Consider the following 13,532-nt stretch of genomic DNA (forward strand, 5'->3'; position numbering starts at 1 on the left):
ATTCACCCTTTGGTCAATGTGAGGAGATTTTAGGAGAGAAACAAAGTTTGCAATAATCTCTCACTCTGTCTTTACCTACCTTAAAATACTGGACATTCTGGTGCTCTCATGACTTTCACACAGCATCTATCCTCTCACTACTGGACTCTGTTTAGAGTATAAAGAAAAGCTATACACACTCGAGATATTTAGGATGTTTTTAAAGCATAAATCTATGGTATACTAACCTTACGTGGTAACTGCTTCCTAGAGTGGTAATTACACTTCTCCTTACGCTCACATCCTCCAGAGGGCTTTAACCAACAAAAACAGAAAAGCCTCATTGCAACTACAGCACAGGTGAAGTGTGCCCTGTATTGATAAAATGTTAGAATAGCTTTAAATGTTAGATAAAACACATATCTTTTTTTTCCCTATGTCCTGGGTTACCTTTTCAATTGTCAACAATAAGAGTAGCACAACAGCATTATCACTCTGTGACATTTAACACAAATCTGGGGATCTGCAGTGTGTATTTAACAAGAAATCCAATAAGGAAATTTCTGGTTTTATTGCTACTAAAACTACTTAGTTTTGTTAAGCCCCATAACCGTTTACCTCTGACCACTGCCTTCAGTAGGGTGTTATCTAATGTGCAATACAGGAAAAAGAGAAGATAAGAGCCAGAGTTCAGCTTTGTTTGGTTAATGATTACTTTTCTAGTAGCATGTTTGAAAAGGGTCAGACTTCAATGACCTCACAAACAGGCACCATGAAGCCGGAGCAGCATCTCTCCGTTTGTGTCCTGCTGATACTTTCTGTGACATGGAGCGCAAATGGAGGGAACATTTTGGTGTGGTACACTGAAGGCAGCCACTGGATTAACATGAAGCCTGTGCTGGAGACGTTGGTCGACAGGGGACACCAGGTGAAGGTGCTGATCCCAAGCACCTCCATGTTCATGAACTCTAGTGAACCTTCTCGCTTTGGCTATGAACCCTTTAACGTCTCCGTCTCAAAGGAAACCATTGAGGCATTAATGGAAGAGTTCCTTCAATTCTCTGTCTACGAGATGGATCATATGAGCTACTTGCAGATTTACATTAGATTCATAGATCTGATGAAGGTCAACATGCAGAATTCTTTGAAAATGTTGGATGGCGTGCTGAAATCAGAAACCATCATGAAGAAGTTGAAGGAGGGAAAATATGACCTTCTCCTGGCTGACCCCGGCGTTTACCCCGGCAGTGATTTACTTGCAGAGATTTTGGGCATCCCCCTGGTCTACTCTCTGCGCTTTTCCATAGCCCACAACTGGGAGAGACATTGTGGTCAGCTCCCTGCTCCTCCCTCCTTTGTCCCTGGAGCTCTGAGCAAACTGACCGACAAGATGGACTTCTCAGAGAGAGTGTGGAACTTCCTTTACTACGCTTTGCAGGACACTGTACAGCACCACATTGTTTGGAAATAACTCGATAAATATTACTCCGAAGTCAAAGGTGAGCTTTGAAACACCACTTATTTTAATGGAGTCTAATGAGGATTCGACCATATGCAATATTTCACTTCCAATCGTGGTTGTTCTCACTTTGGTAATTATCACAAAGATGATACTAAGCTGTATAAAAATCAATATCAATATCCTCCATTCCGACAGGAACACCCACCAGTGCCTGTGAGACGATGGGTAGAGCAGATATCTGGTTGATGCGAACCTACTGGGATTTTGATTTCCCTCGTCCTTTCCTTCCCAACTTCAAATTTGTTGGTGGAATCCACTGCAGACCGGCTAAACCTTTACCAGAGGTAATTGATGACTAAAGCAATGAAGATAATTGACCATTACAATGCTGAGAAAAGACGGAGCTGGTTGGTTTGCATCAAGAAATGTTTCTCTTTTTGCAGGATATGGAGGAGTTTGTGCAGAGTTCTGGTGATGCTGGCATTGTGGTCTTCACTTTGGGATCATTCATCAAGAACATTACTACAGAGAAGGGAAACATGATCGCCTCAGCCCTCGCTCAGATGCCACAAAAGGTAAGAGGACAATCTCCACGGAACTGGAACTGACTTGAATGACCTCTAGATAGACATTGTTTTATTTGTTGTGAAGCAGTAGCTCAGTCTGTTGGGAGTTTACTTGGGAATCAGAACTTTGCAGATTCAATCTCTGCTTCACTACTACCCAGCGGCCCATGAGGAAGGTATTGAAACCCAAACTGCTCATGGCAGACCCCTTTTCATACATGTATGTGTGTATATAGGCCCTGCTTGTAGTGATGCTCTGTACAATAAGAAACTAAAACAAATAATTTCTCAGAAGAGCTTTCAAGCCTTAATTTGATTTAATAAAATGCTTGGCTTTAATTAATCCAACAATTTATCACCTTTGATAAGGAAGGAGTTCAGGAGCAACATGTGATTTGGATTAAATGGGAGTAAAATTCAGGCTACAGGAAACGTTTTATGGTTGAAAGTGGAGCAGGAATGAGTCCTAAATCCATAAAATGAGTTAGCATTTTATCACCTTTTGGGTTCTTGTTCTCAAAGTCAAGTGGGTTTTTGGTTAGCTGCCTTAGATAATCTGTCTGGTTCACAGATGTTTAACAGATTAGCAATTGTTAAGGTTTTGCTTCTATGGCCGTGTCTCAATTCACTGCATCCTTCGGAGGACTACGCGGTCCATGAAGGATGCAGCCCACGTAAACCGGGTAGACTGGACCGAGCGGCCTACGAAATGAGATGGTCCAGCCTACGGATCACTTCTTATTTACGTCATGTGATACGCGCTGTTCTGTTGCGCTGCTCCAGCAGCCTGCTAGCAAATTAGCTTACAAGCTAACTCAGCTGAAAAGGATCCAGAAACTTTACTTTCACTTTAACCATTTTTTGGAGATCACCGACAGCGATGAAATAAAGAGGACCATGGCCAGGTAAATAAGATTAAGCTGTTCCTTTAGCCCCCAGTAATGTTACATTAGTAAATTAACAAGTAAATTATGTATAGCTGATGTAATTTAATCATATTATTTAATATTTAAAATAAGTCTTAATTTTTCTGTAGCCTACTAATAAAACAATATGTTTTTTTAAATGAACAAATGCATGTTGTATAGATTGATTTTTAACAATATTACTTTTCTAATCTTAATATCTAGCTTTGGTTTATAACTGTTTACATTCTCCCTCTTCCCCTAAACCAGCCCAGATGATATCCTACCTACACCAGGTCAACAGCACCATGACCCCCTGCTCTGCTGAAATATACAATTAAACATTTTCTATGGCCTATGTTCTGTATTGATATAACTAAACAGAATTTAAGACAGTTTAATGACGTAGAGATATCCTATTATTCCACTGCTTATGTACACATGTTGGAAATAATGGATAAAATCTCAGTAAATGAAATAAACAATGTGTTTAACAATTACTATTTTCATTCAATTTTGTATTTTCATCTTATCACAAAGTAGAGGTAAGAATATATCCATCCTCTCTCTGCAGCTTCATGTATTCTATTATTATAACTTTCATCATTGAGACAGAGGAAATCAATCATGCCATTTAACATCAACTGCAGTAAAAAAAATATCAGCAGCAAAAGTGTGTTTATCGAGTTGTTTATTTGTATTATATGTGCAGCAAGTATAGAAGCAGCTGTTTCGGGAATAAGACAGACTCAAGCTATAATCATTAAATATCTATTAAAAGAAAGCACACAGAAAAATTCTAATTCTGAAACTAAGACACAGAAAGGTGCAAGATAAAATATAGATAAATATAAAAGAGCACAATTTAGATACATTAATATAATCTTAATTGTAGATTAAATCTAGACAGTATTGCAAATAAATTAACTGTTAACAGCAATGTAATAAGTATATACAGTATGCAAAATGAGAAGTACTATATGGCACACAGATGAAATATGTTAATTTGAAGTAAAAGTATGTAAGGCTAAAGTGACAGCAGTGTTGAGCTCTACAGTTCTGCACTCCTACGTCTGTAGGAGTGCAGAAAGCAGAGGTTTGGGTGGAGGATGTTCCTGAACGCCGTTCTGCTTTCTCCAACACCACGGGGGGCAGTGCTGTCCTGCTGATTTGTCGTGCACCTTTCAGGTCTATTTCTCCAGAATTGTCCTAATCACAGAGAAAAACAAGAGAAATTAATCACATTAAACACAGAGTTGTACAATTATTATTGCAATAAAATGTAACTAAGCATTACAGACAAACAATCCCTAAAGGATTATTTAAAAATGATGTACTGTTTTTTTTTTTTTTTAAACTAAAATAGATTAAGTGACAGTCACACTTGCATCCCTTTGACAACACTGCAAAAACAAAGATCAAGCAAAAGGCTGCTGTCCATTTTTGATTTTCTTATTATTATGGGATTAGGATACATTAAATAAACTTTAACCTAAATAAAAGATGATCAAATCTGGTGGAAATATTTAAAATAGGCTTTTTTTAGCCCTACCTCAAAGCAGCATGAGCTGAATACAAAGGTTGTAATTTTGTCCCCAAGTTTAATAAACAGTAAAACATAGAAATAAAATAAATAAATAAAGCAAACAGCAGCTACACGTCAGGGTACCATTTTACAAATCCCACCGTACTGTAGGCTATACCGGTCTAAATATTTTCACTTTGGTCTATGTATGTAATATAAAGTATAACTTATCTATAACAGAGCCAAGATCTCTGTATGACTTTAGTAAACTTCTGAATTGAATTAAAAATAAGTGTAAAACAACAGTGCAGCACGTCCAGCTACATAGTTAGCGTCACTAACGTCACGTATTTATCCGTATTATTTAACGAAAATGTACGTTTTAATGCACCTGGGCTTGACGTGTGTTAGTTGAAACCCAATACTCACATTTATTAGTGATTCCTCCGCTTGCTGCTGCTTTTAAATCCACTCTGCTGGATTTGAAAAAAACTCACTCGCCCCCACCGCGCATTGCATCCTGGGATATGGTAGACCGCGGAGGATACATCAGATGTATCCTTCAAATCACAGAGAATAAGGCCGCATTCGTGGGCCTGCATTCGGAGGAGTCTTGTCATTTTTTTTATTGGGACAGCCTTCTTTCGGCGGAAGTGACGTATGCGGTCTACAAATGCAGCCTCCGAAGGCTGCGCCCCCTGAATTGAGACACGGGGTATTTCTCAATGTCGAGGAAGGCTCCCCCAGAGCCACTATTTCAAGGACGCTACGTCATCGACTCCTGCCGAAGGACTGTTCCAATGTCCAGGATCCTTGGAATTCCACCGAGGCCGGCGTCCGTCGTTGCGAGAAATTTCGAGAATGCACCTGTGTATCCTTCGCTGTCTTAAAATCCCCACAATGCTTTGCACACAGACCAATTTCCAAAATCTTTAACGGAAATCACGCTCCATTTAAGGCGGGGCCTCGCATATGACGCACACCTGCACACCTGTTAGCCTGTTCCAACATTCTTTGTTTTCCGAGGCTTGGAAGGATTCTTGCCTCGCTTCTGAAGGACCTGACTCGGAAGACATGTCCTACCAAGGAAGCGTCCTCGACATTGAGAAACACCCACGGCCTCCGTGTTTTTAAAACCACTGTTGCTATTTAGTGGGTTAATGAGACTACTAACCATGCTTTAGAGACTAATCTGCCTTAAGCTTACAGGTGTTGACGTAAATCCATGCGACTATGATTTGGTTCGTTTATAGCATTAGCTATATTAATATTATTATAATTTAAGAAGTTTTAAATACGGGGGATTCAGATGGGTTTTTTTAAATATATGAAAATCACTTTAGATAGATTGCCTCACAATTTTCCAATCGAAACGTACTAACATTTTAAAAACACAACTACTTTTCCCTAAATATATTATCAAATATTTTGCCATGTGGAAATGTGTGACATAGAGTTGGGATCTAAAATAGTTGTTACTGTTGGTTTCAGGTGCTTTGGAGATACAGTGGAGAAAAACCAGCAACTCTGGGTGCCAACACCAGAATATACAACTGGATCCCTCAGAATGACCTGCTGGGTAAGTACAACTTTAATAAAGCCTTTGTCCATAATCGTCATGACTTTTACTTTAAAATAAAATAGGGTATCAACCACCCTTTTTGGTTTGATTTTACAAAATTCTAAGGAGATATACAGTAAGGGAAGAAAACAGTCATATTTTTTCGGTATGGTTTGTTCTGTGGCTTGATGAAGGATAATTCTACCCTTAAACATTCATATTATACACAATTATAAACTATCCAGTGATATACCTAATTATGTAAGTAGGTTCACATAATAACGCATGCAAATGATATACTACTCAATATTCCTATAAATTCTCTTTTTATCTTTGAATTGCACCTTTTTGAATTAAATATATAAAGATACAAAAACAAATCAACTTTCCAAACAAACATGAGATGATCAGATACTTGGCATAAAATAAAATATGTGGCATTAGATGCAGCTTTGAGATGCCTCTGCCAACTCGCTATTGCTCTGTTCCTCATACTCCTCTTTATCAGTTTCACCAACATCCACAGTTACATTTTGCATTAAGTGTGTGTGTCACATTATACAAGAGTGAAGAGATGTGCTTTGAAGCCAGTCCTTCTGGGAGAAAGTAATGTATGTTTCATGAATTTTGGTTCCCTATCAGGTCACCCCAAGACAAGAGCTTTCATCACCCATGGCGGCACAAATGGGATTTATGAGGCCATCTACCACGGCGTTCCCATAGTGGGCATCCCCTTGTTTGGTGACCAGCCAGAAAACATGGTCCATATGAAGACTAAAGGAGTTGCACTTTCTGTAGACTTGAACTTCATGAAGACCGAGGACTTAAGAGATGCTCTCAGAGATGTCATCAATGAGAAATCGTAAGCCCTTTAATCTTAACTGTTATAGTCTATTAAAAAGGTATTAAAATAAGATTCATTTTCTTTTAATAGCTCACATTATTAATGCAGAAAAAGATTGACGGCATGCCATAAAAGAGGCATGGTTAATGTAGTATGTCAGTTAATTAACACCAGGGTCACAAGGCCCCTCAGACATTTAGGAATTTCTGTTGGATACGTTTTAAATACATAAAACATAACAAATGTAACCATATCCCCATTTTGTTGAAGCAAAGAAACTTAAAAATAAAAATATAGATTGACTTAGTTCATTGTTTGAGATTGTTGCCCCTTTATGTCCACACTCACAGGTACAAGGAGAATGCCATGAGGCTATCCAGTATCTTCCACGACAGACCAATTAATCCTCGGGATGAGGCGGTGTTCTGGATCGAGTTCACCATGAGAAACAAAGGAGCAAAGCACCTGAGGGTCCAGGCCCATGAACTCACCTGGTACCAGTATCACAGCCTGGATGTCTTGGCCTTCCTCCTCGCTATTGCTCTGTTCCTCATACTCCTCTTCATCAAAACCTGCAGTTTCTGCTTCCGTAGGTGCTATGGCAGAAAGGGAAACACAAAGACGAAGGCTGAGTAAACGACTGAATTGAAATATAGCTGGTAAAGAACAAATGGATACAAATATTTTTAGTCTAAACATGTCATCACTATGCCCTGGATTATAATGTATGGTCTTGCACTGATAATACCCACAATGCTGAAACAACTAATTATGGTTAAAAAAAGCTATACAGTTATTATTTTGTACAAAATGTATAAGAATATCTGATAATAAACCAAAGTTATATTGTGTTAATTAAAACCATATCACGTTTGTGTTACTTAAGATTTCTCTGATCAGCACCATGCCCGAGGTTAAAGATAAGATAAGATGGAACTTTATTTATCCCCGTGGGGAAATCAGACGTTTATAGCAGCAACTGGGTCAAAGTGAAAAACAGGATTCACACAAGGTAATAAATATAAAATATGATAAAATAATATAAACATTTAAAATAAAGTAGGGCTGTCAAACGATTACAATTTTTAATCAGATTAATCACAGCTTAAAAATTAATTAATCATGATTAATCGCCATTCGAACTATGTCCAAAATATGCCATTTATTTATGTATATTGTTGGGAATGGAAAGATAAATGAAAGAAGGCGGATATATCCATTTAACATACAGTATCTATGTTTATTATAACATTTTTCTGCGTGTCAAAATAAAAGACAGCCCACACACCTCATCAAACCGTGGGTCTTAATTCATTACGTGTTGATTTCTATCAACGGGGGAGTACTTCAGGAAAGTCGACAGGTGGGGGGGGGGGCTAGTGGAGTACTTCGTGACCACAGAGTGTGAACGTTGTGATCAGCTGTTTTAGCGCAGTTCTCCAGTGAAGGGGAGAGTCTCCCTCCGCAGCCAGTTGGCGTAGTTTTGGCACAATTCCGTTGTACAGACCGACGTTAACAGCAGCCCTGTCTGTGCACACGGAGACCGACTCTGTCGTCCGGTGATCTAACCGCCTTCTGGAAAAGCTTCACAAGTACATCGGTACGCAAATGCGCTTTGTGACACAAGTGCTGGTACGCATTTCAGATTACGCACATAACCTGCGTACCAGTTATGTGCACCCCTGTACTACAGCAAAAGTATTCTCCGTCGGGACTTCCTGCAACAACACCACACCGTTATCTTGATTCTGATTGGCAAGAAGACATTATCAAAGATGTTCTATTGAGAAGATGATCACTACGTGACAAAAGTTTTCAAAACCGTTTCTGGTCTTCTGTATTTCCAGACAAGTGGCTACTGAAATCAATCTTACTAACTGCTGTCTGTGCAATTCTCGGCGCGAGTTGGCAGACTTTATTTTGCTTACTTTAACATCATTTTTCATGGTGGGGCTAAGCCATTTCTTGGTATGGGTGTAGCCTACCCCAGCCATACCCTGGCGCTGCCACTGGTGGGATGTATGGGGCGGGCCATTCTGCATGCGTTAAATGCGTTAAATATTTTAATGCAATTAATTCAAAGAATTCGCCGTTAACGCGATAATTTTGACGGCACTAATTGATACATATTAAAATATCATCAAAAGTTTCTAATTAGATCATATTTAGATGTTTTTCTTAGGTCCTGTGTAGCATTTCCATCTATTTTATTAAAATTAAAAAAAGAGCAAAATGTGATGAGAAACAAAATCCTCATTCCAAGTAGACATAAGAGGTTTCTCAATACTCAAATTTCCCCTCCTCGACTCCTCGGTCCTCCGGTAGTGACCCGGAAATGAATTTCAGCGCGCCATTTTGAAAGACATTTCATTTCTCTAAATGCACTTCGAGGACCGAGGATCGAGCATCGAGGAGGCTCTCTGGAGGAGCTCTAACCGAGGAGACACGGTTCCTCCGCGGATGCATTTCCGGGAACGGTGGAGGCGTTACGCACGGCCGGACTTATCTCAGCCAATGACAGCTCTGCATGCATCCCCTGGATATTATTTTAGAAACTGCTTTCATCGCGACGCGATATTTACAGTGAGAACTGTGAGGTCCGTGCAGAAAGCAGAGCAGTGTGTATAATATATATCACTCAGTATAACAGGCCTACATTACTCTCTGTATTTGTATGCTGTAGTTTAGTAGATATCTACAAACAAAGAGTCGATATTTTTCTAAGACCATTTAGTGCTTCACATAATAAAATACACAACGGCTGTAGCCTGATTATGCTTTATGAGCTAGATGTGTGTGTTGTACAGTGTGTAGATGTGGCGGACAGATGGGTCTCAGTTGGTTTGGTGTCCTATGCTTACTTTTAATACTTGTAAATACAACTTTTGGCCCGTAATTTCAATTCCCCATTTCAGCCACCAGAGAGAGGGGGGGATATATCCAGTCTCTGATTGTGTTACGTTATTATGAGGGTCATTCCAGAATTGGAGGACAATTTAGACACCAACATTTTTGAAAAATGAACCTTTTATTTTATAATTTTTTTGTATGTATTTAGGAAAAACAGATAATAAACCATCAAAACAAGTGATTTGCCCAGCTAGGCATCAAATGTATATTTTCCAATGAAGAATTACCCCTGTTACTCTAATTATAGTAACAGGGTTGAAAATCAATGCTAATTTGAGCTTTAACCTCAGGAATTATTGCTAGATGTAGCATGTAATGCTACTTTCAAGGCAAGGACAAACTTGGATATCTAATGCAAGAAAGATAACTTTGAAATGAATATGCTTTATTCTGATAATATCAGTAACATGGTTGAGTGGGTCAGAGTGCCACACTCTTTTAAGACTGAAAAGATTGTAAAAATATGAAAATTAAAAGAGAGGACTTAGTTTTGGGCTACCCATGGCACTAGCACATGGCTTGCTGATGTCACTTCCACTGTGTCATCTGATTTACAGTTTTTTCACTTCCTGTGCCAATCTAAAAAGGTTTGGGTAACAGGGTTGAACCATAGGGTTGAACGCATGTTGAGGGACACACCTTCTGTGCAAAATTACTGTTATTTAAAATATGTTTATGATTTAACAAATTGATTTTACCATTACAAGAGAAATATATCAATAGAATAATACCAAAAAAAGTAAATAAAATCCCTATTTTAAATGTTATATTTGACATGCAAGTTGATCACCAAGAAGCGGGGACAAGAGAAAAATGCCATTTTAGGGGATGTTCGAGAGCTATTTGATAATTTAAATAATATTTTGAAAATACTTTTTCTACAACTTTATATACATTTTGTCTCAAGACAAGTATGTTTAACACAACAAGTGCATGTTTTAGCATTTTGGGCATGGATTATTAGATTTTTTATATGGGGGACATGAAACGTCCTCCAATTCTGGAATGACCCATGAGAGTGCTCTCATACTTGTTTGATTCTGAAATTGTATATATATATGTGTGTGTGTGTGTGTGTGTGTGTGTGTGTGTGTGTGTGTGTGTGTGTGTGTGTGTGTGTGTGTGTGTGTGTGTGTGTGTGTGTGTGTGTGTGTGTGTGTGTGTGTGTGTGTGTGTGTGTGTGTGTGTGTGTGTGTGTGTGTGTGTGTGTGTGTGTGTGTGTATGTCCGCATCTGTAGCCTGTTATTGTCTCATTATACTGCACTGTCAATGAATTAAAAGTAAATATATACGACATCATGAACACATCTGTCCATCAGACAGTTGCTGTGCCTCTTGTCATCATTAATGGACGTCTCTTTAAAATGACCGCTCAGAGGAGAGGAGTTCTCATTTCTCTTATCGCCTGCTGCTTCCCCTCCTCTCTCCTCGGTTCCCCTCCTCAGTCCTCCGCTCGCATCTCCTGTGGGCGGCACCAAGTCTCGAGGATAGGAGTCGAGGAGGGGAAATTTGAGTATTGAGAAACCTCTAAAGAGAGGTGAAGTCCCTCCCTTTCCGGGGGACCTCAATGGGACCTTATTTCGGAAAAGTATGTATTGAAGTCAATGACGAGAGAAAGATTATCTTTCGATTCTGTTTGAATTATGCCACAAATTACACATATGATGTTTGTCAATTTAAAAGATAATTTTGCAAGTCAAAAAAATCAAAATGTGTCGTAAAACTGTGAAGTAACAATTTTTTTTTGTGTGAAACCGCTCAATGAACTACATCTCCCGTCTCGCACCACACACCAAGACGACCGTCCACATTTCACTTCTTTCTTTCAGAATGAGGCGAAATGTATTAAAAGAGGTGAAAATCACTAGTCATGTTGAGAGCTGTATACACAAAAGGGGAGTTAGTCGGTTCCGTAAGAGCCAGCATGCGGGACCGGGATTCTGGGATTTGTAGTCTTTCTAGTTGTCTATTTTTCATAGTCTTATATTTCAACAGTTTTACGACAAACTGTGACTTTTTTGAGATGGAAATTATTATTTAAGATTGACAAACATCATATGTGTAATTTGTGGCACAATTCAAACTGGATCGAAAGATAATCTTTCTCTCTCCATTGACTTCAATACATAATTTTTCCGAAATAAGGTCCCATGGGGCGGAAGTAGATGGGCGGGACTTCGCCTCTCTATTAGGTTGAGTGAGTCCTCTAGCCCTTTAACTGCCAGTGCCACCATTTGGTAGAGCACATTTTGAAGGCTTCTCATTTCTCTAATTTCCCTCTTCGACTCCGATCCTCGTGTCTTAGTCCCGCCCACAGGAGATGCGAGTGGAGGGGAACCGAGGAGAGAGGAGTGGAAATAGCAGGCGTTTAGAGAAATGAGAACTCCTCTCCTCTGAGCAGTTATTTTAAAGCGACGTCCATTAATGATGACAGGAGGCACAGCAGCACTCTGTCTGATGGACAGATGTGTTCATGACGACTTATATATTTACTTTTAATTCATTCACAGTGCGGTATAATGAGACAATAACAGGCTACAGATGCGTAAAAATACACACACATAATTATATAAATATATACAATTTCAGAATCAAACAAGTATGAGAGCACTCTCATAATAACGTAACACAATCAGAGACTGAAAATATCCCCCCCCCCCCTTTCTGGTCGCTACAATGGGGAATTGAAATGATGGGCCAAAAGTTTTATTTACAAGTATTAAAAGTAAGCAGAGGACACCAAACCAACTGAGACCTGTCTGTCCGCCGCATCTACGCACTGTACAACACACACCTACACACTGTACCACAAACACACACCTACACACTGTACAACACACACCTACAGCTCCTAAAGTATATAATATATCAGGATACAGCCGTTGTGTATTTTATTATGTGAAGCACAAAATGGTTTTAGAAAAATATCGACTCTTTGTTTGTAGTTATCTACTAAACTACAGCATACTAATACAGAGAGTAATGTAGGCCTGTTATACTGAGTGATATATATTATACATACTGCTCTGCTTTCTGCACAGACCTCACAGCTGTTCTCTCTGGAAACATCGCGACGCGATGAAAGCAGTTAATAAAATAATATCCAGGGGATGCATGCAGAGCTGTCATTGGCTGAGATAAGTCCGGCTGTGCGTCACAACTCTTTTAAACATCACTGTTGCCGGAAATACATCCGTGGAGGAGCCGTGGAGGAACCATCAGTGTATCCTCGATTATAGCTCCTCCAGAGAGCCTCCTCGATGCTCGGTGTGCATTTAGAGAAATTAGATGTCCTTCAACATGGCGCGCTGAAATCCATTTCCGGGTCACTATCGGAGGACCGAGGAGTCGAGGAGGGGAAATTAGAGAATTGAGAAGCCTTCTTTGTGTCTTGATATCTTGTTGAAAAAAAAAATTAAAAGTTGAACTCCATCTGATTTAGCCAGCTCTACCATTTGGTTGACATGTTATGCACAAAACAACCTCTAGATGTCACTGTGGTTCGAACAGAAAGCCCTTCAGCTAGCTTCCACTGAGAAAGTTGGCATGCTAAAAATCACTGCTGACGAAAACACTCTTTTTGGTCAACTTTGGTAAAGTAACCATATCATTCTTGACATATGTTAGTGTCAGAGCACCAACTGAACATAATTAGATAACTTGATGCACAAAAAAAGTTTTAACAAGGATGTAATTATTTTTTGGAAAATATGCTCAACCAAACGGTTGAATTGGCCTTTTATGATAAGCTAGCAATATGACTTTCAGAGATGTTTTCCA

At 39.2% G+C, this 13,532-nt stretch overlaps 1 pseudogene; it reads left to right on the forward strand.

The window, feature by feature from the left end:
- The first annotated feature begins 611 nt into the window (after positions 1-611).
- On the forward strand, positions 612-7,629 carry LOC117451948 (UDP-glucuronosyltransferase 2A1-like; annotated as a pseudogene).
- The last annotated feature ends 5,903 nt before the right edge of the window (positions 7,630-13,532 follow it).

This window comes from Pseudochaenichthys georgianus, chromosome 9, assembly GCF_902827115.2.
Source record: "Pseudochaenichthys georgianus chromosome 9, fPseGeo1.2, whole genome shotgun sequence".
Classification (NCBI taxonomy): Eukaryota; Metazoa; Chordata; class Actinopteri; order Perciformes; family Channichthyidae; genus Pseudochaenichthys; species Pseudochaenichthys georgianus.